Below are 24,739 nucleotides of genomic sequence, written 5' to 3'. Positions count from 1 at the left end.
GTCCTCGCCGATACCCCAGGAGCAACAGTGTCCCTAATTTGCTGGGAAGTGGCGGTGCGGTCCCCTACGGCACTGCGTAGGATCCTACGGTCTTGGCGTGCATCCGTGCATCCGTGTGTCGCTGCGGTCCGGTCCCAGGTCGACGGGCACGTGCACCTTCCGCCGACCACTGGCGACAACATCGATGTACTGTGGAGACCTCACGCCCCACGTGTTGAGCAATTCGGCGGTACGTCCACCCGGCCTCCCGCATGCCCACTATACGCCCTCGCTCAAAGTCCGTCAACTGCACATACGGTTCACGTCCACGCTGTCGCGGCATGCTACCAGTGTTAAAGACTGCGATGGAGCTCCGTATGCCACGGCAAACTGGCTGACACTGACGGCGGCGGTGCACAAATGCTGCGCAGCTAGCGCCATTCGACGGCCAACACCGCGGTTCCTGGTGTGTCCGCTGTGCCGTGCGTGTGATCATTGCTTGTACAGCCCTCTCGCAGTGTCCGGAGCAAGTATGGTGGGTCTGACACACCGGTGTCAATGTGTTCTTTTTTCCATTTCCAGGAGTGTAAAATCACGAGAGCATCTACACGTAACAGGCAGGAAGAATTCCTACGCGGCGGCTCACTTTAGTCAGTTCAAAGACGGACTGACTCAAGCATCGCAAAACTCGGGTGGAAAAGGGTGGCCAGTTGCATTGTACGTTCTTTATACCACCATCTACGGACTCGGCGACTAAACTGAGACATTTCTAGAGGTTTAGTATGAGTCGGGGGTTCTTGTAACCTGAGTAACAAATTCATCACCACATTTCACCACGTTGTTGTCAAGTGGATACGCGAAGAAACAAGCACATCTAAACCAAGAACAGACGTACTTCATGTGCAGACGACAGCGTCCGTCGAACGTTGCGTAAAAAATCGACTGCGCTTAGGGAGTTAAAAACAATGGAATGCAGTGGTCGAGCAGCTCCTCATAAGCGACATATTTCAGTAGTCACTATTAAAGCGACGCTTGAGCTGATGTACCGGCTAATGCCACTGGATTGTGGATGACTGGAAACGAATGATTGGGAGTGATGAATCTCGCTGTGCCCTGTGGCAATCAAAAGGAAGGGTTTGGGTTTGGTCAATACGTGAAGAACGTTACCTGCCGTCGTTTATGGAGCCAAAAACGCAGTTCAAAAATGGTTCAAATGGCTCTGAGCACTATGGGACTTAACTTCTGTGGTCATCAGTCCCCTAGAACTTAGAACTACTTAAACCTAACTAACCTAAGGACGTCACACACATCCATGCCCGAGGCATGATTCGAACCTGCGACCGTAGCAGTCGCGCGGTTCCGGACTGAAGCGCCTAGAACCGCTCGGGGGCCGGCAAAAAAAAAACGCAGTACGAAGGTGAACATGAGGACATTCGGTTTGCTGTGGCGCTCAACTGCGCGGTCATCAGCACCCGTACAAAGTCCCAAATTTTACACAGTCAAGTTTTTACTCAGTCCAATCTAGCCACTGTCACGATGATGATGATGATGTTGTCGTGTGACGAGAACCTCCCGTCGGGTAGGCCGTTCGTCGGGTGCAAGTCTTCCGGTTTGACGCCACTTAGGTGATTTGCGCTTCGATGGGGATGAAAGGATGATGATTAGGACAACACGACACCCAGTCTCTGAGCGGAGAAAATCTCCGACCCATCCGGGAATCGAACCCGGGCCCTTAGAATTGACATTCTTTTTTTATGTACAAATACTCCAATTATACTGGTTTCTTCTTCCAGTAAACAAAAATTTAGCCTCCTTCGTCTTGATGGCGAAGAAGCAATCTTTTGGAGCAAAAAAAAGTTTCTCAAAGCCAAACTCAAATATCCTTTTCCTTTAAGAACAAATTATAAGGAATAAATAAGGAAATTTTTTTTCATATATATAAAGTCGTCGTGCGACTTGTAGTTGCCGGCCGATGTGGTCGTGCGGTTCTAGGCGCTTCACCTGAAACCGCGTGACCGCTACGGTCGTAGGTTCGAATCCTGCCTCGGGCATGGATGTGTGTAATGTCCTTAGGTTAGTTAGGTTTAAGTAGTTCTAAGTTCTAGGGCACTGATGACCACAGATGTTAAGTCCCATAGTGCTCAGAGCCATTTGAACCATTTGAACTTGTAGTTAAAGACCAGTTCTTACAGGAACGCCTGAAGTGTCTCCGCCTGCAGCAGGCCAGCTCGTCTAAACGTGTCTTCTCACTGCGTAGGCGAGGGTTCTGGGTAGCAGATCTATTCAGTTCGGTTCGGTTAATACAGTTTTCAGCTTCTCAGGGCTTGGACGTTCCAGCTACGAGGTGGGTCATCGAAAGTGCTCCGTAAGAAATTGGAAAAATATTGCTTATAGCGTGGGTTGCTTATCAGGACGCAGTGTCGTTCGTTGAGATAAGTCCAATATCCTAGCGAAGACTTGTCGCCAGAAGTAAAAAGATAGCGGATCGTGTAGCCACAGATCCAATTCACAGAGTGAGTTTTGGCGGAGGGGTAGAAAGTCTTATCGGAGTACAAAAGCATGTGGACGTCGATCTGAGCCGGTGTCTGTCGAGTAAGAAACGCCAAAATTCGCCGCGCAAGTGTCCAGACGTCGAACGCTGTGCCGCAGTGTCACCGGTGGACATCCGAGTCATCCACTCCACAGTGGGTGCAGAGGGATGAATCGGCGACATGGATGCGGTGCAGGCGGTCTCGGTTAACTTGTTTGCCATTCACGGTGATGCACTACGCTGATTGGACGTCTGATTCGAGAAAACGCGCATGGATCGCCTTCCACATGTGTCGCCACACGTACTGTGGATACTTACGTTCGATGGGGTTGGACGGACGGAACTTTTGTAACAATACGGAGACTGCTTTCGTGAGGTACAAACGTGTAAGTTGTAAGGACCGGTAGACATAACTGAACCCCAGGAAAAATCGTTGGATGTAATACAAGGAGGTTGGAATGGTCGATACCAGTACTGGGGCGGACAAGGAAGCCGGCGCAAAGTTGTGAAGCAGGAGGCTAGTAAGGCTCTGCGGGCAACGATGCCAAAGTTTTAGTTGGGAGCTGACGTAAAGTGCCTTGAAATGAGTCGGCACGTGGATGAGTCCCACCCCGCCACGATCTCGTGGTGCATTCTGGAGTGCTAACCACTCTGCTACAGGGGGCGGACATGATGATGACGACGATGATGATGATGAATTGAGTACGGAGAGGGTGGTGCTACGGTCTGAGGGTGTGTTTCATCGTTAGGGTGTGGTCGACTTATTGCGCTTAAGAAAACGCTAAACGTTCATGGATATGACACATTTCACAGTGTTGTGCGGTGGGTAAAGTACATGAACAGTTCAAAGAAAATGCAGCCTGCCATAAGGTAGCATCTGGGGTAATTAATGTAAGTTCCAATGTAGAAATTTAACCATATACATGTACACAGGGTGAATCACGTAAGACGTAATATGCCTTTTATTTCGCGAACGGGTACACATATCGAAACGCGATTTTCGACAAGAGTTAGAGCCTCGAAGGGGGCGTATGTTTTTGCTTGGTTAATGTTTTAAGCACTGGTATCAACAGAGATATTGAACCAAGTACATTTTTCTGAATGATATTGAATACCTTTTACAGCTAAGTGCATTAGATAACTGTTGAGAAGAAAATTACAGTGATTTACCGTTTATTAATGTTGAAGTTGAAACCTGTCGTAAGAAAATTCGAGAAATGTCCTAGAATGTGAGCCCAGGGAGGTCTGCAAAGACATTTGCGGTGCAAACGCTGCTAAGCAGGCGTCTCGGATGAGGCGGCGTAGTTGTATACCGTAAGGCATTCCTGCGCTACGAGAATAAGGCTTTATTTGCCCTTGAACCAACTTACAACCTATATGCAGGTTCACCTACAAATGTTGCACATCGAAATAGGACATAGTCTAGAATGTAGCGTATCACAAAGGGCTTAGGAAAGCTATTTCCCATTTGTGAATCCTTATTTACGTGAGCTGAAACAGTGAAATCTACTGTTCATTTTTCAAAAATAAAAGTGGTCTTACGCGCTGCAAAAAGCAACTGCTGTATAAATACCTAAATGTTAGAAGGAAAATTTCACGTAGCTTTTCCTGTACGTGTCTGTGTGCTTCTTAGAGATAAATACGTGCTCTCGGACAACTGTCTCTACCTAAACTGCTCTAAATTATTGACATGGAATACATACGTTGAACTAAGCATTTTATTAAACATACTCTTCTTAACGAAACGTCTTTTGATGCTGAACGTAAACGCGTAATGACATTTTTACCTGCTATGTGCAATTGACACTGTCGACCTATTTGACACTGCAATGCAATTTCGTACACACCTAAATAAATAAACAATTTACTAACAATGATTTCGCAGCCATCCAAATCACATAACATAAATTTTGGCTTCCAAGAAGATAACTTTATCCATTATTTAAGTATGTATTCAGACTGTTGACCATGGACCGAAAGGCACGCTTGCAATCGCCGTTCGAAAGAACGATGGACAGATGTTATCACAAAGGATGACATGATAGAGCACGCACTGGCTATTCGACAACTCATATCTCCTGACGTAGTAGGGTCTTCGTCATAGACTAAATCTTTGAGTGCTCCCCAAAGAAAGCAATGAAGAGGAGTCAAATCAGGAGATCTCGCAGGCCACTTAACAACAGAATTTAAAAAGTCCTGTCCAACGTCCAGCGAAGTTCTCATTCAGTATTTGCGTTGCAGCACGGGACGAGTGAACTGGACAAGTGTCGTGTTGCAGCCACATAGACTGTCGAGTTTCCAGTGGTACCTCGTCTAGAAGAACCAGGAGAATGTTCGTCGTAAAGTGTGTGTACGAATGTCCATTTAGAACGCCTGAGATGAAGTAAGACCCCACAATGTATTTTCCTACGCTGCCGCACCATACATTTACGCTCCACGGCCTTCGATGTTGCACCTGACGAAGCCTGTGTGAATTTTCGGCTGCCCAGTAGTGCATGTTATGCAGGTTTACATTCGCGTTGTTAGTAAACTTTGCTTCATCGGTAAATAGCACACGTTGTAAAAACGTAGCGTCGTCTCTCAGTTCCTGAACGGCAAACCGACAAAATTCTGTACGACGTTCGAAATTACGGTCGTCGAGTGCTTGATGTAGTGTCAGATGAAGGGGACGGAAAGTCTATCCGTGCAGAATGCGAATGACACTCGTCTGGCCTATTCCACATTCCTTGGCAATATGCCTTGCAGCAGCTGCAATTTCCATGAAAATGCTGCGACACGATGCGGCTATTTGAATGCACTTTTGGTAACTTTTCGTTTTTATGTTTTCAGCGATATTCCGCGTTTCGACTACACGCCATTTTTAAAAACTACAAAATACAACACAAAACTGGTATCAGAAGGTATGAAAATATGATACATTTTACCACTGATAAGAGACATATCACAGCGACAAGAATATGGCTTCCTAGCTTACCAGTGTTATGTCAGTCATATAAAATTGTTCATTAGATACATCGTATCGTGTCAGCATTCTCGATCACGAGACAAGTGCAAACTGATACCAGGGGAAAATTTTGGAAGCCAAGTGGAGAGACCACTAAGTGGCGCTGAGTACGTGTTACATGCTGTAATTTCTTTCTGTTTACAACCATAATGTTCATCATTACATCGCATTTAACAGATTCGTCAGTAAACATGGAAACCACTTAACAGGGTTTTACTGAATCGTATTACATTACAAAACAACTAAAACATTCGAAGAACGCGCTGATTGGCGCTGGGGCCAACTGTCTGCTAACTAACAAATCTTTTGTTTTTTACAGCTTGCAGCACATCAGTTACTCTCACCAGTAAAAGTTATATAATTTTCATAAAATTGAAAGTTAAAATTGTAGAGATTACTAGAGGTTTGGAAGGGAATTACTTAAAGCTGGTACACTTAAGATAGCGTACATGAGATCTTCTGTGGTTTCACGACTGTAAAACCATTTTTCTATGAATAACAAACATTATAGAACGCCATGGCGCAAATTACAGAAGGGGGGGGGGGGGGAGAAGGGGAATGGGTGAAGGGGTACACAATATTAATATTCACATATTAGAAATTCTGTAAGCCATTTGTAATGCTGCGACAAGAACATATCTCTTATCAATGGCAAAATGCATCATATTTTCATATCTTCTGATACCAGTTTCGTATTGTAAATTGTAGCCTTTAAAAATGACGTAAAGTCGAAACGCATAAGATTGCTGGAAAAATAAAAATGTGGTCAAGACATAAGGAAAGTTATCATAGATATACTGACAAGGAAAATTATATGGATTTATTAGCGTCGAAGCCAGAACAGCTTCTTCGTGTTCTCTGTCAGTTGCGGTCTTCTTTCTTGTTCTCTTTTTGACGTTGGAGCAGCCTGTCCGCACTAGCGTCTTAATAATGCGTGCTATTGCCTGGAGCGTCGGACATTGGCGATCCGGATAGACAGCTTTATATCGTTGTTCTATTTTTACGGCATTTCTTTCACATTCCCTCTATAAAAGCAGTATATCAACTTCTCCTCATTGGTGTACATGTCTCCATGCAATGAATGTTGAAGCAGAAAGGAGCGTCGTGCACTGCAGACAAGTAAGTAGGCAAATGTGTTGACATTCTGACAATGGGTCCCACGAGAGCTCTGCTGGGAGGTGTCTGCTCCACTAATACCGATTCCGGCCACCGTGCTCTCAAATTATAGGACATTTCTCGAATTCTTTTTACAACAGGTTTCAACGTCAACATTAACAAACACTATATCACTTTAGTTGTCTTCTCAAGAGCTATGGAACGCGGTTATTAAAAGTATACGGTTCCATTACAGAAAAAAGTACTTGCTTCAACATCTACGTTGATACCAGCACTAAAAACATAAACTAAACAAAAAATAGTGCCCCTCGACGGTCTAACATTGCCGAAAACGCAACATGTGTAACCACGAAATAAAAGGATTGTTATGTCTTACGTGACTCACCCTGTATACGAATGGAATCTGACTGGTGGTATTCTAAACAGATGTACTGTATAATGCAATACCTCTATCTCGATCTGTTACCTTATGATGTACAACATCACGTACAGTTTGTATGCAATGAAGAAAGCTAAATGGCGTATAAACACAAAGACACTTATTTTTATTTTAAATTTGTGTGAGGCGGGCCACTTTGGCTGCAGCCAAAATGGTCTGGACGTAAATCCAGCTCTGAATAGGGAGTAGTTTGTCACGGCTTAGCACTGTGCTACTGTTCTGCAATCTGGAACTGCGTTCTTAAGCTGTGGTAAGTTTCCTGACGACTCAGTTACCAAAGAGTTTACTGCACATTCGTTCTTGCTCTCAGCCAATAGTCCTCGTATAGGATTTCTGACGCACAGGAAATGAGACTTACACAGACAATTTGCATACTTACCAACTGTGTTTAATTAATGATGGTCGGTTTCAGAGTGAGGTCGCGCTGAGTCCCTACACCTGCTACACTCTATTCGTCAGTACTCAACTCAATTCCACATACTGTTTTAAATGAGATTGCGCAGAAGCTCTGCTGTTCATTTAGCTTCTAGCGAATCGCGAGGACATGTTGCTAGAAAACTGCTGGTCACCAGGTACCGACGACAGTTAGAGAAAGTTCAAGGCCGGGAAACAAAAAAAGAAATGGCCCCAAGCACTATGGGACTTAGAACTACTTAGACCTAACTAACCTAACGACATCACACACATCCATGCCCGAGGCAGCATTCGAACCTGCGACCGTAGCAGGCGCTACAGAAAAACTTCAAAGCCACAGCCTTGGCCGGTAAAGACTTGGTCTTCTGGGAATCTGGAAGGATTATTCTGTTTCATGTTCCCCTCACAGTGCAAAGATCAAGGCTGAGATGTATTGCGCTGCCCTCAGAAAATAGAAGAAACGACTTCAGCGCGTTCGTCGCCACAAAAAAAGAAAACGAACTTCTCCTTCTCCGTAACAATGCAGGACCTCAGACGAGTCTACCCATCCGAGAGGAGCTCACAAAACTTCACTTGAGTGTTTTTCCTCATCCACCCTGCAGCCCGCATCTAGCACCTTCCGACTCCCACCTATTTGGTCCAACGAAGGATGCAGTCCGTAGGAAGCAGTTCTTGGATGATGGGGAGATTACTGATGCGCAAGACGTTGGCTCCAACGTCGACCAGTAGAGTGGCACCATGCGAGCATGCAGGCCCTCCAGAAAAAAATGTATTGCATTACTGAGCCGGTGGGTTTCTGGCGCCAGGCGACACCGACTCTTCCTTCCATCGTTGTCCCTGTGCCTTGTTCTCTTTGCGTCTTTGAGGCATGCTATTTATGGTGGCGCGCGTCCGCTAATCGAGGACAGTGGGTCCGCGCATGAAGCGAGTCAGTATGTGGCGTGACGTGCTTACGATGTTGTCGTTGTGGGTAATTGGCGACACCATGTCACGTGGCACGGCCGTATGCCCTGAGGACCAGTTGAGTTGGAGCAAATTGGCCATTAAAATTGCTATACCAAGAAGAAATGCAGATGATAAATGGGTATTCATTGGACAAATATATTATACTAGAACTGACAAGTGATTACATTTTCACGCAATTTGGGTGCATAGATTCTGTGAAATTAGTACCCAGAACAACCACCTTTGGCCCTAATAACGGCCTTGATACGCCTGGGCATTGTCAAACTGAGCTTGGATGGCGTATACAGTTACAGCTGCACATGCAGCTTCGACACGATACCACAGTTCACCAAGAGTAGTGACTGGCGTATTGTGACGAGCCAGTTGCTCGGCCACCATTGACCAAACGTTTTCAATTGGAGAATGTGCTGGCCAGGGCAGCAGTCGAACTGTATCCAGAAAGGCCCGTACAGCACCTGCAACATGCCGTCGTGCATTATCCTGCTGAAATGTAAGGTTTCACAGGGATCGAATGAGGGGTAGAGCCACGGGTCATAACACATCTAAAATGTAACGTCCACTGTTCAAAGTGCCGTCAATGCGAACAAGAGGTGACCGAGACATGGAACCAATGGCACCCCATACCATCACGCCGGGTGATACGCCAGTATGGCGATGACAAATACACGCATCCAATGTGCGTTCACCGCGATGTCGCCAAACACGGATACGACCATCGTCATGCTGTAAACAGAACCTGGAGTCATCCGAAAAAATTACGTTTTGCCATTCGTGCACCCAGGTTCGTCGTTGAGTACACCATCACAGACGTTCCTGTCTGTGACGCAGCGTCAGCCATGGTCTTCGAGCTGATAGTCCATGCTGCTGCAAACGTCGTCGAACTGTTAGTGCAGATGGTTGTTGTCTTGCAAACGTCCCCATCTGTTGACTCAGGGATCGAGACGTCGCAGCACGATCCGTTAGAGCCATGCGGATAAGACGCCTGTCATCTCGACTGCTAGTGATACGAGGCCCTTGGGATCCAGCACGGTATTCCGTATTACCCTCATGAACCCACTGATTCCATATTCTGCTAACAGTCATTGGATCTCGACCAACGCGAGCATGAATGTCGTGATACGATAAACCGGAATCGCGATAGGCTACAATCCGACCTTTATCAAAGTCTGAAACTTGATGGTACGCATTTGTCCTCCTTACACGAGGCATCACAACAACGTTTCACCAGGCAACGCCGCTCAACTGCTGTTTGTGTATGAAAAATTGGTTGGAAACTTTCCTCATGTCAGCACGTTGTAGGTGTCGCCACCGCCGCCAGCCTTGTGTGAATGCTCTGAAAAGCTAGCATATCACAGCATCTTCTTCCTGTCGGTTAAATTTCGCGTCTGTAGCACGTCATCTTGGTGGTGTAGCAATTTTAATGGCCAGTAGTGTATTAAAGTTGTATTGACACGGCTGGCCAGTGGCGACCAGGATTTGCTAATACTTCGGTAGCTATGTGGATGCATGGCGTGTGAATTTCACATGAAGAACAAAAAGATTAATCGCCAAGCTTTCATGGTGTGTTCCTCCTTCTATATATAGTGAATATTATTGTGTACTTACGGACTGTTGACTGTTGCAGTTGCTCGTGCTAGTGGCCAGCAAAACATTCACTGCAGTGGTGGCGAGGCAAGCTATGTTCTGGAACGGTCATGAAATTATGTCACTAAAGCGGCTGGAAATGCCGCCTCTCGTTTGTAAGTTTGGATTTGGTGCTTAGTGGCACACTGAAGGTAGCTGGTTCACTTGGACGGCATCTCTTAATTTAGCTATAGATTTAGAATTTTCTGGTTTACGATTTAGTGGTAGTTCTTGTTTCTTTATAATTTCTTGTGTGTATGGAAGGCAAGTGGCCATGATAAATATAAGTCACTCTGTGTTTTATGGTCAGAGGTGTGTGTATTTTGGTCTGTGGCTATAGGGGCCGTGCTTATTGCTTTAGTGACCTATTGAGGTGACATTAGTTTCTATTTCAATTTCAAATACCTATCTCAAGGTTGATTATCACGTTAGGTTCTGCACGTTTGATTTATGTGGTGTCAGCCATTCAGCAAAGACAGATTATCTTGTAAGGAGGACCTTAAGTCATTGGGTGTGGACTGTTACATCTTTTCACGTAGTATCTAGATATATTTTTTTGGATTAAAGGAAACTAAGCTCCTTAATTCTGTTCATTGGTTAACTTGTAATATGTTTATATTAAGGTACTGCTTTTCTATACATATATATTTGTGTAACTTGTATATACTAGAGTGTGTCTGCCGCTCATGTTTTCCTGTTTTCAGAAACATGTATAGTGGTCAACGCGAGCAAACCTAGCCCCGCGAGCTTGCAGTGTGACGGAAATCTCTGGATTTGAACTCAGGGCCGTCCAGACCCCGTTAACGCACGATTTCTCTATTCCATTCAACGAGAGGCTTGTGTTAGCCAGAAGATTTCCTACTGCCCAAAGCTGAGTATAAGTTCACCCTTTGGATCTTGTGTTTGTGAAATCGTAATAGATTGACGTTTGCTCGCGTCCCTCACACGTTCATCAAATTGACGTTTTGCCTTAAGCTTGCATGAAGTCTAGAATCTTCCGGACGTTGAGTGTAGTAGAATTATATGTGTAAACAGAACAATTAATAGTAGCCCTCAAGTCAGATAGCATCAAATTAGTTTTATCTTTTCAGTAAGTGTAAAACTGAGTGAGAAAGGCGATAGCCGACATTGTAAACATTTGGTTATCTATTTCATCTATTATTTTGGTTGTTGTTACCGACACGTAAAGGGGCTGTTGTCACAAGTGTGACGGTTAATATTGTAAATACTAATTGTGGATAGGGCCTTGATATGTTAATGTTGTTAATTGATTATTACTGCTGATGAATTCATGTGTATGTGTAATCAATAAAGAAGTGTTGGAACTACAAACTGGTTGTGGTACTGGTATACAAGTTTAGAGTGTGCAATCGCCACATCATTTACTTAACTGAACGCTCCTCGTACATTCATTCATAATACGTTTTTATAATGTACGACAACGATTCCTGGTCAGATGAGTACAGGGTAATACCAACAGCAGCAGAAAGCGGTATAACAGGAGTATGATTCATTATGAGTAGGATGGTAAGGCAGAGTGTGTGTTACTGTCAACAGTTCAGTGATAAGATTGTTCTTACGAGAATCGACAGCAAACGAACACCGACAACGATAATTCAGGTATACAGGCCGACGTCGCAAGCTGAAGATGAAGAGAGAGAGAAAGTATAAGGGGACGTTGAAAGGGTAATGCAGTATGTAAATCTAATAATCATGGGGTACTGGAATGCAGTTTTAGGGGAAGAAGTAGAAGAAAAGTTTGTAGAGGAATGTGGGCTTGGGAAAAGGAATGAGAGAGAAGAAAGACTAATTGAGTTCTGCAATAAATTGCAACATAGTAACAGTGAATACCAAGTTCAAGAATCACAAGAGGAGGAGGTATACCTGGAAAAAGCGTTCGACAGCGAAAAGTGGTGCAAGAAATTCTGAGAAAAGTAGGCGTAAGCTAAAGGGAGAAACGGGTCATACACAATTTGTACAAGAGCCAAGAGGGAATAATAAGAGTGGACGACCAAGAACGAAGGGCTCAGATTAAAAAAGGGTGTAAGACAGGGATGTAGTCTTTCTCTCCTACTGTTCAATCTGTACATCGAAGAAGAAATAATGGAAATATAAGAAAGGTTCAGGAATGGAATAAAATTTCATAGTGAAAGGATATCAATGATACGATTTGCTGATGATATTGCTACCATGAGTGAAAGTGAAGAAGAATTACATGATCTGCTGAACTGAATGGACAGTGTAATGAGTACAGAATATGGATTGAAAGTAAATCGAAGAAAGAGAAAGTAATTAGAAGTGGCAGAAATGAGAACAGAGAGAAACTTAACATCAGGATTGATGGTCACAAAGTGGATGAAATTAAGTAATTCTGCTACATAGGTAGTAAAATAACCAGTGACGGACGGAACAAGTAAAACATCAAAAGCAGATTAGCACTGGAAAAAAGGGCATTCCTGTCCAACAGAAAAATACTAGCATCAAACATAGGCCTTAATATGAGGAAGAAATTTCTGAGAATGTACGTTTGCGGTACAGCATTGTATGGTAGTGAAACATAGACTGTATGAAAACGGGAACGGAAGAGAATCGAAGCATTTGAGATGTAGCGCTACAAGCGAATGTTAAGAATTAAGTGGATAAGGTAAAGAATGAGAAGGTTCTGCGCAGAATCGGAGAGGAAAGGAATATGTGGAAAACACTCACAAGGAGAAGGGACAGGATGATAGATGGTACTAGAGGGAGCTGTAGAGGGCAAAAACTGTAGAGGACGACAGAGATTGGAATACAGCACATAACTGAGGCTGTAGGTTGTAAGTGCTACTCTGAGATGAAAAGGTTGGCACAGGAGAGTAATTCACGGTGGGTCGCGTCAAACCAGTTGTAAGATCGCTGACTCAAAAAAAAGTATGAATATCTCTTCATTCGTGACCCGATTTTCATGAAATATAGGCTATGCGGTGCCGCTAGCTACACTGAAATTACCAGTGTAAACCCCATTAAGATCCGTCTAGTAGCTTTTGAGATTAGCTTTTTCATACAGACAAGAAACTTTTAGTAAAACTTTAAATTAAGATATCTGTTACTTCCGTGATCCTATTTTGATGAACTTAAGTCTGTACGGTGCCGCAAACTATGCTGAAGTTACCCGCGAAAACCTCATAAAATTCCTATACCAAGAAGAAATGCAGATGATAAACGGGTATTCATTGGACAAATTTATTATACTAGAACTGACATGTGATTACATTTTCACGCAATTTGGGTGCATAGATCCTGAGAAATCAGTACCCAGAACAACCATCTCTGGCCCTAATAACGGCCTTGATACACTTGAGCATCGAGTCAAACAGAGCTTGGATGGCGTGTAGAGGTACAGCTGCCCATGTAGCGTCAACACAATACCACAGTTCATCAAGAGTAGTGACTGCCGTATTGTGACGAGCCAGTTGCTCGGCCACCATTGACCAGACGTTTTCAATTGGTGAGAGATCTGGAGAATGTGGTGGCCAGGGCAGCAGTCGAACATTATCCGTATCCAGAAAGGCCCGTACAGGACCTCCAACATGCGGATGTACATTATCCTGCTGAAATGTAGGGTTTCGCAGGTGTCGAATGAAGGGTAGAGCCACGGGTCGTAACACATCTGAAATGTAACGTCCACTGTTCAAAGTGTCGTCAATGCGAACAAGAGGTGACAGAGACGTGTAACCAATGGCACGCCTACCATCACGCCGGGTGATACGCCAGTATGGCAATGACGAATATATGCTTCCAATGAGCGTTCACAGCGATGTCGCCAAACACGGATGCAACCATTATGATGCTGTTAACAGAACCTGGATTCATCTGAAAAAATGACGTTTTGCCAATGGTGCACCCAGGTTCGTCGCTGAGTACACCATCGCAGGCGCTCCTGTCTGTGATGCAGCGTCAAAGGGTAACCGCAGCCACGGTCTCCGAGCTGATAGTCCATGCTGCTGCAAACGTCGTCGAACTGTTCGTGCAGATGGTTGTTGTCTTGCAAACGTCCCCATCTGTTGACTTAGAGATCGAGACGTGGCTGCACGATCCGTTACAGCCATGCGGGTAAGATGTCTGTCATCTCGACAGCTAGTGATACGAGGCCGTTGGGATCCAGCACGGCGTTCCGTATTACCCTCATGAACCCACTGATTCCATATTCTGTTAACAGTCATCGGATCTCGACCAACGCGAACAGCAATCTCGCGATACGATAAACCGCAATCGCGATAGGCTACAATCCTATCTTCATCAAAGTCGGAAACGTGATGGTACGCATCAACAATGTTTCACCAGGCAACGCCGGTCAACTGCAGTTTGTGTATGAGATATCGGTTGGAAACTTTCCTCATGTCAGCACCTTGTAGGTGTCGCCACCGGCTCTAACCTTGTGTGAATGCTCTGAAAACCTAATCATTTGCATCTCACAGCATCTTCTTCCTCTCGGTTAAATTTCGCGTCTGTAGCACGTGATCTTACTCGTGTAGCAATTTTAATAGCCAGTAGTGTAGTTTTGAAGATCAGCGTGTTCAAAGACAAACATGCAGACATGGCGGTTTTACAGGTTTGTTATTAATATACACTCCTGGAAATTGAAATAAGAACACCGCGAATTCATTGTCCCAGGAAGGGGAAACTTTATTGACACATTCCTGGGGTCAGATACATCACATGATCACACTGACAGAACCACAGGCACATAAACACAGGCAACAGAGCATGCACAATGTCGGCACTAGTACAGTGTATCTTTCGCAGCAATGCAGACTGCTATTCTCCCATGGAGACGATCGTAGAGATGCTGGATGTAGTCCTGTGGAACGGCTTGCCATGCCATTTCCACCTGGCGCCTCAGTTGGACCAGCGTTCGCGCTGGACGTGCAGACCGCGTGAGACGACGCTTCATCCAGTCCCAAACATGCTCAATGGGGGACAGATCCGGAGATCTTGCTGGCCAGGGTAGTTGACTTACACCTTCTAGAGCACGTTGGGTGGCACGGGATACATGCGGACGTGCATTGTCCTGTTGGAACAGCAAGTTCCCTTGCCGGTCTAGGAATGGTAGAACGATGGGTTCGATGACGGTTTGGATGTACCGTGCACTATTCAGTGTCCCCTCGACGATCACCAGTGGTGTACGGCCAGTGTAGGAGATCGCTCCCCACACCATGATGCCGGGTGTTGGCCCTGTGTGCCTCGGTCGTATGCAGTCCTGATTGTGGCGCTCACCTGCACGGCGCCAAACACGCATACGACCATCATTGGCACCAAGGCAGAAGCGACTCTCATCGCTGAAGACGACACGTCTCCATTCGTCCATTCACGCCTGTCGCGACACCACTGGAGGCGGGCTGCATGATGTTGGGGCGTGAGCGGAAGACGGCCTAACGGTGTGCGGGACCGTAGCCCAGCTTCATGGAGACGGTTGCGAATAGTCCTCGCCGATACCCCAGGAGCAACACTGTCCGTAATTTGCTGGGAAGTGGCGGTGCGGTCCCCTACGGCACTGCGTAGGATCCTACGGTCTTGGCGTGCATCCGTGCGTCGCTGCGGTCCGGTCCCAGGTCGACGGGCACGTACACCTTCCGCCGACCACTGGCGACAACATCGATGTACTGTGGAGACTTCACGCCCCACGTGTTGAGCAATTCGGCGGTACGTCCACCCGGCCTCCCGCATGCCCACTATACGCCCTCGCTCAAAGTCCGTCAACTGCACATACGGTTCACGTCCACGCTGTCGCGGCATGCTACCAGTGTTAAAGACTGCGATGGAGCTCCGTATGCCACGGCAAACTGGTTGACACTGACGGCGGCGGTGCACAAATGCTGCGCAGCTAGCGCCATTCGACGGCCAACACCGCGGTTCCTGGTGTGTCCGCTGTGCCGTGCGTGTGATCATTGCTTGTACAGCCCTCTCGCAGTGTCCGGAGCAAGTATGGTGGGTCTGCCACACCGGTGTCAATGTGTTCTTTTTTCCATTTCCAGGAGTGTAGAAGATTACTTTCTGTGTTCATATCAGCCACCTGTTTAAACCTGAAGTCGTTGATGCGCAGGCAGTTGGTTGTGCACACGTACCAATAGTTACGACGTTAGTTTTTCTTATTTCTCTTTCAATAGTCCATAGAATACTGTTCAAACATGGTTTGTGTCATGATGTGACCGAGGAAAATCGATTGGTTGTCAAGCAAGCAAATGTGCGAAGTGGTAGATATTTTCCATCGAACTTAGTTTCACAATTTTGGGTCATTAACTGGAATAACGATCTCCCGACTCTTTTAGCGTCCTCGCGGTTCGGTCAACGCTTGGCGCCTTGTTACTGGTTTTACAGTTCACCTGCCAGCCGCCACTCAGTCAAGGCGCGTCGGACGACGGCGGCTGTCGAGTGCATCTGGTTTAGACGAGACGCCGTTCCTGGAGACGGGACGGCGAGTGCATCGTGCTCTCCGGAGCACGCTTAGTATGTTTCAGTTTTGGTCGCAAACCATTTCACTTTTCGATGTGGGTGACCCTTTCATATACTCAAGTTATTATCAACCAAGGGAATTATCATCATAGAAACCAATAACTGCTTTTGTTGCTTAGTGGGATGAATACCTGGTTATAAATTCAAATTCAGGTGTGCCGAATTTTAGCAGTCGGTATATTTTTGATGGGTTGGCTTTGAAGGTAGCGTCCACCCACAGTCGGACCGTACAACCGTATCTTACTTAATTTCCTGATCAGAATGAATACTCGCAAACCATATAAGATGTTGACAACTTGCAATTTATTGGAATGATTAGACCTTCAGTCAAGGTTGTGCAATTAGCTCCTTGTTTCCTTTGAGATCCACCTGTAATGATAATTCACGCAGGTGTGCAAATGCTGAGCAACCTACTCCCATAGTTTCTGGCTCACACGAATGTTGTTTGTTGCGATGTTCATAGCGTACTGCGTTCCTAGAATCCATATCCTACCATCTTTGAGCAAAGATCCCTCACTAATATTAAATGTTTAAGGGAAATTGCTCCCTTTTTAAGTAGCCATATTAACAAGATTGTTCTAGGCATGCAACATGTGAATCGAGAGGGAAGATCTGTCTACCTAACAAATGTTTCTTTCAAGGAATATACTTCACGCTTCGTTCTCCCCACATGTGCATTCCGCCATTTTCCTATATCCCCTATGCAATCACTAATCCCAGCCGGGGTGGCCGAGCGGTTCTAGGCGCTTCAGTTTGGAACCGCGCGACCGCAACGGTCGCAGGTTCGAATCCTGCCTCGGGCATGGGTGTGTGTGATGTCCTTAGGTTGGTTTGGTTTCAGTAGTTCTAAGTCTATGGGACTGATGACCTCAAGTTAAGTCCCATAGTGCTCAGACCCATTTGAACCAATAACTAATGCAAATAGGCTTGCTTGAGAAGTGAATAACGAATATTTAATCAAACCCATTTTATTTAAATCTCAATATTAATTTCCGTTTCGCTTTTCAAACAATTCATCAGGTCAAAGATAAGTAATATTTCCCCAGCTGAAAAATATTCCTGTAGAAACACAGTGAGAGCGAATATGCTCTTCTTTAAATGATTATGATAGAAAAGTAGGGAACCAGCTGCCTCAATCCTTATTGTACTTTCCTCACCAGAAAATTTTGGCACGCAAACATATTCGTGCTCTTTTAACACAGAATATTCAAAATCGTTTTATCCAGTCTCTCTCTGTAGCGAAGCCTTCATACTCAGCACATCCCTCTGGCTGCTTCTGTCTGTATACGTATTTCTTTCGCTGTCTCCTTTTCTTCTCCCACTGACAGTTTGTTCTTTCTGACGCTCGAACTGTCGCTTGATTATCCCTTTCTCTCTCTCACTCTTCCTGACCACTGTCTCCTTCTGTGCCACTTTTACCCACTGTCACTTCTTCATTCCCCCCCCCCCCCCTCTCTCTCTCTCTCTCTCTCTCTCTCTCTTTCTTAACACTGGATCCTTCTCTGCCACTTTCACTGTCTCACTGCCATTGTCTTTGTCCCATTCTTATTCTCTCCCATTGCCACTGTACCTTTCTTTCTCGCTTAAAGTCTGCTATCTTTCACTTCAACCGCTACTGACTTCCCTCCACACATGTCCTTAGAGATGGTTTGCTCGGAGTTTGGACCCCTAGATCGGGAAACTTTTATAACGCGGGTGTAGGGGATTTAGGAGAGTGGGCAAATTTTTTCGTGTTACAGATTGCCGGTTTTTTCCACTGTCTCCTTTCTTTTGCTCCTAATACCAATCTCTCAATCCATTTCTCTTTGTTTTTTACTGCCGCTTTGACTCTTCCACCATCACAGTCTTCTCTATCTTTCTGTCCCACTGTAACTGGCTTCTTTCTTTTCCACCGTCACTTTCCGTCTGCTACTGTCTTTCAGCACAAAAAAGCACGAATATGTTCGCATGCAAAGCTTTCAGGTGACAAAGGCGGAATGATTATTCAGGTACCTGTTTTTCCAGTTCTTGTCAGAGGAGCATATCCACATTTTTTCTACTCCTAAAGCAACATTTTCCATATGGTTCTCTTCCTTTCTCTGTTACAACAAGGTGTTCAGCTCATATAAGACGAATTCTATAAGTCAGATATATTTTGTCTGTTTATATACCTCGACACATTTACATACTTTGACATGTATAAACAACAAATAAGTACGCATAATGTAAGGTCAACAAGAAATCGTCTCCCGTCCAAAGGTAATTCACTTTACTCTACTTTACATACAAATGCACTTCATTTTTAGGCATGTTGAGCCTGATTTGCAAGTAAAAAGAATTTTGTGTGACAAAATAATTGTTTGTAACGTGCTCACGCCGTCATGTGGCACCATTAAATATTTTCCAGGTAAAGACAATCTGTATAGGCGTAAAGTGTCCGTAATCCAGAGACAGCGCTTCATAAATTTTTTTGGTAAAAAAACAATGTGGACTAAAAACATAGTTTGGTGATCTCAGGACCGTTGCGATGACTCCAGAACATTGCAATGTGCTCACTGCGCCATTTAATGCTACATTTATGCCTCAGACCTGATACTGAGTTGATATTTTACGTTCATAAGTATGATAACTTTAGCCCGACATTTTAGGCGTGCGGACTAACGCATTGTTTTCCGGACGGGAAGGTGTGCCCGGCGCAAAGTGGCAATTGGCACTGAATAAGGAAGAGTGTGAAGTTATTCACATGAGTACTAAAAGAAATCAGCTAAATTTCGATTACGCGATAAGTCACACAAATACTTAGGGATTCCAACTACAAATAACATAAATTGGAAAGATCACATAGATAATATTGTGGGTAGAGCAAACCAAAGACTGCGATTCATTGGCAGAACACTTAGAACGTGCAACAGGTCTACTAAAGAGATTGCTTACAACACGTTTGTCCGCTCTATACTGGAGTATTGGTGTGCGGTGTGGGATCCGCATCAGATGGGACTGACGGATGACATCGACAAAGTGCAAAGAAGGGCAGCTCGGTTTGTATTATCGCGAAATAGGGGAGATAGTATCACAGTCATGATACGTGAATTGGAGTGGCAATCATTAAAACAAAGGCGTTTTTCGTTGCGACTGTTTGTTCTCGTGAAATTTCGATCACCAGTTTTCTCCTCCGATTGCGAAAACATTCTGTTGGCACCCACCTACGAAAAACTTTTCGTACTTACCCGAGAACATCAACTTAAGGAAATATGATAAAAATTTCGATGATTTGCCTTGATTATAAATAACAGACGTGGCCATCCCCACAAGTGGTTCCTTTTGGTACCCAAAAATCACGGGCCTTCGGAGTTTTCTCAGGAACTGGCCGCTAACAAAGGGTGTTTTTATAAGCCGCCGAAACTTACCCTTGACTACACCTAATGCAAAAGAACCGACCGATTATCTTAATTTGCCCGGACTTGAGGAAGTGTCTAATGTTTACAGTTTGACCCTGTACTGTAGCATAGCTACAGTATACCCATTCTTCCTATAGGTATACAAATGATCACTAGACCATAGGCTATTCGAACACTTGGCATATCTTTGTGATCAGTAGAACTCAAGTTACGACCCCCTGAAAGTCTCATTTTCGCACGCGACCCTTTTGAACACATTGGGAAAGTGCGCAGTCGTGCACACAACGGCAGAGGCTTCACATGACACTTCACACGATGGAACTGCGACACAGTAACGTTTTCCCTACTGTTAATAGGAATCGTAGTAATTGTAAATGTAGGCTTCCGCGGCCGTTGTCACAGTCAGTAAAATTCTTCTGGGTTTGAGGCCACATTGTCATCTATAAAATTCCGACGTTTCGGCGACTGTCGCAAGGCGCCTTCCTCAAGGAGTATTGCTAACTCTAGTTAGCAATACACCTTGAGGAAGGCGCCTTGCGACAGTCGCCGAAACGTCGGAATTTTATAGATGACAATGCGGCCTCAAACACAGAAGAATTTTACTGGCTGAATAATCGTAGTAGTTTCCAAAAGTCGGTGGCATACGGCAAAAATTGTGGTCCGGAAAAATAAGAAATCAAATAGGAATGAGAATCAGGAATAGAAGCAGAAGGGTTTCAAACGAGATGTGGACACATTTTGAGGGGACTCCCGACGGAAGGAGTAATACAAAAGAGCTCCTAAGTGATTCACGGTCAGAACATGGAAAACAGATGGCTCAGAGACAAACATGAGTGTTTTCTTCTATAGAACGAGACAGGCAACCGTTTGGCCGCCAAGCAGATAGCTCGGTAGATTATTTTCCTCAAGAAAATTCTCACTGCGGTGGAAATTACCTGTTTCAACAGTGCAGAACACTTGCTGACGCATTCGAGATAGAGCTGTTGACAAACATCTCGCTTCGCTAACAAGCGTCAGAAATCTTTGTCGCGATCCGAGGGAAACATCTGCGACGGGAACAACCATCCTTTGTAACACTTCATTACTGTCTGACCTTGTTTCAATGCAGGTGCTGTGCATGTGAGTCCGTGAGTAGTGGTCTTAGAGGGATTTCTTTGTACTGACGTGGGAGAACTCAGGAAAAGAGGAAGCAAAATCGTGTGAGGAGGGGGAAATAAGTAGATTTTTTAAAAAAAGATGTCAACTGATATCTAAACTTAATTAACGATGTTCATACCTGACTAGTTGAAAGCGTGTACATTGCAGGGACAAGAAACATCTACCTGAACATGATTCACCCAGCGTTTTCAAATCTCCGGCTTCCCTTACTATTCTTACGAATCCCTCAAAAAGCCTGGAAGTTATTCGACGATGTCTTACCATATTTCGAGTCATCTTATTCCATCTTACTGCAGCTTCAGGTAGTATTATCTACATGTAATTTTCCTCTATTAACATGAACTTCAGCGTTATCAGGATGTGAAACCAAGCATATTTCAGCCGTCTAGATTGCAAACTTACACTACTGGCCATTAAACTTGCTACACCACGAAGACGATGTGCTACAGACGCGAAATTTAACCGACAGGAAGAAGATGCTGTGGTATGCAAACGATTAGCTTTTCAGAGCGTTCACACAAGGTTGGCGCCAGTGGCGACACCTAGAAAATGCTGACATGAGGAAAGTTTCCAACCTATTTCTCATACACAAACAGCAGTTGACCGGCGTTGCCTGGTGAAACGTTGTTGTGATGCCTCGTGTAAAGAGGAAAAATGCGTACCATCACGTTTTCGACTTTGATAAAGGTCGGATTGTAGCCTATCGCGATTGCGGTTTATCGTATCGCGATATTGCTGCTCGCGTTGGTCGAGATCCAATAACTGTTAATAGAATATGAAATCGGTGGGTTCAGGAGGGTAATACGGAACGCCGTGCTGGATCCCAACGGCCTCGTATCACTAGCAGTCGAGATAACAGGCATCTTATCCGCATGGCTGTAACGGATCGTGCAGCCACATCTCAATCCCTGAGTCAGCAGATGGGGACGTTTGCAAGGCAACAACCATCTGCACGAACAGCTCGACGACGTTTGCAGCAGCGTGGGCTATCAGCTCGGAGACCATGGCTGCGGCTACCCTTGACGCTGCACCACAGACAGGAGCGCCTGCGATGATGTACTCAGCGACGAACCTGGGTGCACGAATGGCAAAACGTCATTTTTTCCGATGAATCCAGGTTCTGTTTACAGCATCAGTGTTGGCGACATCACGGTCAACGCACATTGGAAGCGTGTATTCGTCATCGCCATACAAGCGTATCACCAGGCCTGATGGTATGGGATGCCATTGGTTACACGTCAGGCCTTTCTGGATACAGAAAATGTTCGGCTGCTGTCCTGGCCAGCACAGTCTCCAGATCTCTCACCAACTGAAAACGTCTGGTCAATGGTGGCCGAGCAACTGGCCCGTCACGATATGCCAGTCACTACTCTTGATGAACTGTGGTATCGTGTTGAAGGTGCATGGGCAGCTGTACCTGTTCACGCCATCCAAGCTCTGTTTGACTCAACGCCCAGCCGTTATTACGGCCAGAGGTGGTTAGTCTGGGTACTGATTTCTCAGGATCTATGCACCCAAATTGCGTGAAAATGTAATCACATGTCAGTTCAATATATTTGTCAATGAATACCCCTTTATCATTTCTTCTTGGTGTAGCAATTTTAAAGGCCAGTAGTGTATTTTATTTGGCTACCAATTTCGGCGATTTACTGCAGCATCTTCAGGCCCTTGATGGACGTGTCAGAAGAATCTAGCTCGGTTCTGGTCAAAACAGGGGCCGAGGTAGAATCTTCCAACACGTCGGTCAGGGGCCTGAAGATGGCGTAGTAAATCGCCGAAACTGGTAGCCAAATAAAATGCTTGCAAACTAGACTGCTGAAAGGTGTTTGATCTGGCTTCCTGTATCGAACAGCCGAGTCCCGCGACCATTTCTGACAAGAGACTTCACATTAGCAGTTATCAGGACATCGAGTCCTGTGGGCGGCCAAGAATAGCTTGCTGTTCCTTTACAGATCATCCCACTATCATCTCTTCTACACGGCCCCTGGGGCATTTTGTTGGTCTATATTATACATTATATTGGAACAAATAAGTCGTCGGTCACAAATATTAAGTCAAAATTGACCTGGTTTCGACGCTACTATGAGCGTCGTCTTCAGAATTAGACTAACTGTTCTAAAACATATTAGGTATATTAATAAAATTAAAGTTTGTACTGACTGGAAAAGATGCAGTACTTACAAGTCACATATTGAAATAGATATGAGCCGGAAAGGCGACGTCATGAACAGTTGTGAGATGGCGAGCCGCTAAGGGCTGCTCGCACTGTGAACAAGGGTTGCAACGAGACTGAGGTGCCCACTTTAGAAAGTGTGGGCAAGTAAACATGGTGTTGCTACGAGCGCCATCTAGTAGCCGCAGGAACAACTAGGCTACTGTACATTCAAAATGAGACACATAAAATTGTGATGCAGCTGATTCAAGCATAACGTATGCATTAATAATAACAGGATGAAGTTACATATTTATCTGCTTTAAATAGAGATACATTTTGTAACGTAAAAAAACGTTAGTTATGACATACAAGAAAACAGCAAAGATGTGACAGGAAAACAACATTTCGGTAAACTGCATGAGGAAATCTGAATCAAAGATCAAGCAATGGCTTTATACAGTCAAAAAAGCTTTTATTTCGCAGCTGCAGCTGTTCGTTGAGAATGAGGCCATCATGACGAGTGAGATGTTTGGAAATCTCCAATTCCTCTAAGACATCTAACCTACACCCCTTCTTTCCGGTATGCAGAATATTGTTATCGCATATGGCTTTAGGCACGTGTCCATTAATTAAGAGATGATCGGCAAAGGATGAATTTAGGGGACTGGTGCCGTTCTTTCTCAAAAGATGTTCTTTATAAATACCTAATATGTTTTAGAACAGTTAGTCTAATTCTGAAGACGACGCTCATAGAAGCGTCGAAACAAGGTCAATTTTGACTTAATATTTGTGACCGAGGGCTTATTTGTTCTAATATAATTCTGACACGGTCACTGAACCTTAGCAGCTATGTTCAAAGTTATACATTATACTGGTTTCTGCCCAAGTTTTTCGCGCAAGTAAATACACACATCAAAAAAAGTTTTCCATCACCTCGGTTCTGAGAGTTCCGGAACCTGCACAGAAATTTGGAATAGAGATCAACATAAACATCATTTCCGCATTTCCGCCCTTCTTATTGCTCATGAAAACCACACATTGCATGCTGTACCACCAAACAGCGAGACCTTCAGAGGTGGTGCTCCATATTGCTGTACACATCGGTACCTCTAATGCCCAGTAGCACGTCCTCTTGCACTGGTGCATGCCTGTATTTATCGTGGCATACTATCCAAAAGTTCATCAAGGCACTATTGGTCCAGATTGTCCCACTCCTCAACGGCGATTCGGCGTGGATCCCTCAGAGTGGTTGGTGGGTCACGTCGTCCACAAACAGCCCTTTTCAGTCTATCCCAGGCATGTTCGATATGGTTCATGTCTGGAGGACATGCTGGCCATTCTAGTCGAGCGTTGTTCTTATCCTGAAGGAAGTCATACAAAAGATGTGCACGATGGAGGCGCGAACATTCGTCCATGAAGACGAATGCCTCGCCATATGCTGCCAATGTGGTTGCACTATCGGACGGAGGATGGCATTCACGGATCGTAC

The sequence above is a fragment of the Schistocerca nitens genome, chromosome 4 (genome assembly GCF_023898315.1).
Source record: "Schistocerca nitens isolate TAMUIC-IGC-003100 chromosome 4, iqSchNite1.1, whole genome shotgun sequence".
Lineage (NCBI taxonomy): Eukaryota > Metazoa > Arthropoda > Insecta > Orthoptera > Acrididae > Schistocerca > Schistocerca nitens.
This window is presented reverse-complemented; position numbering follows the sequence as displayed.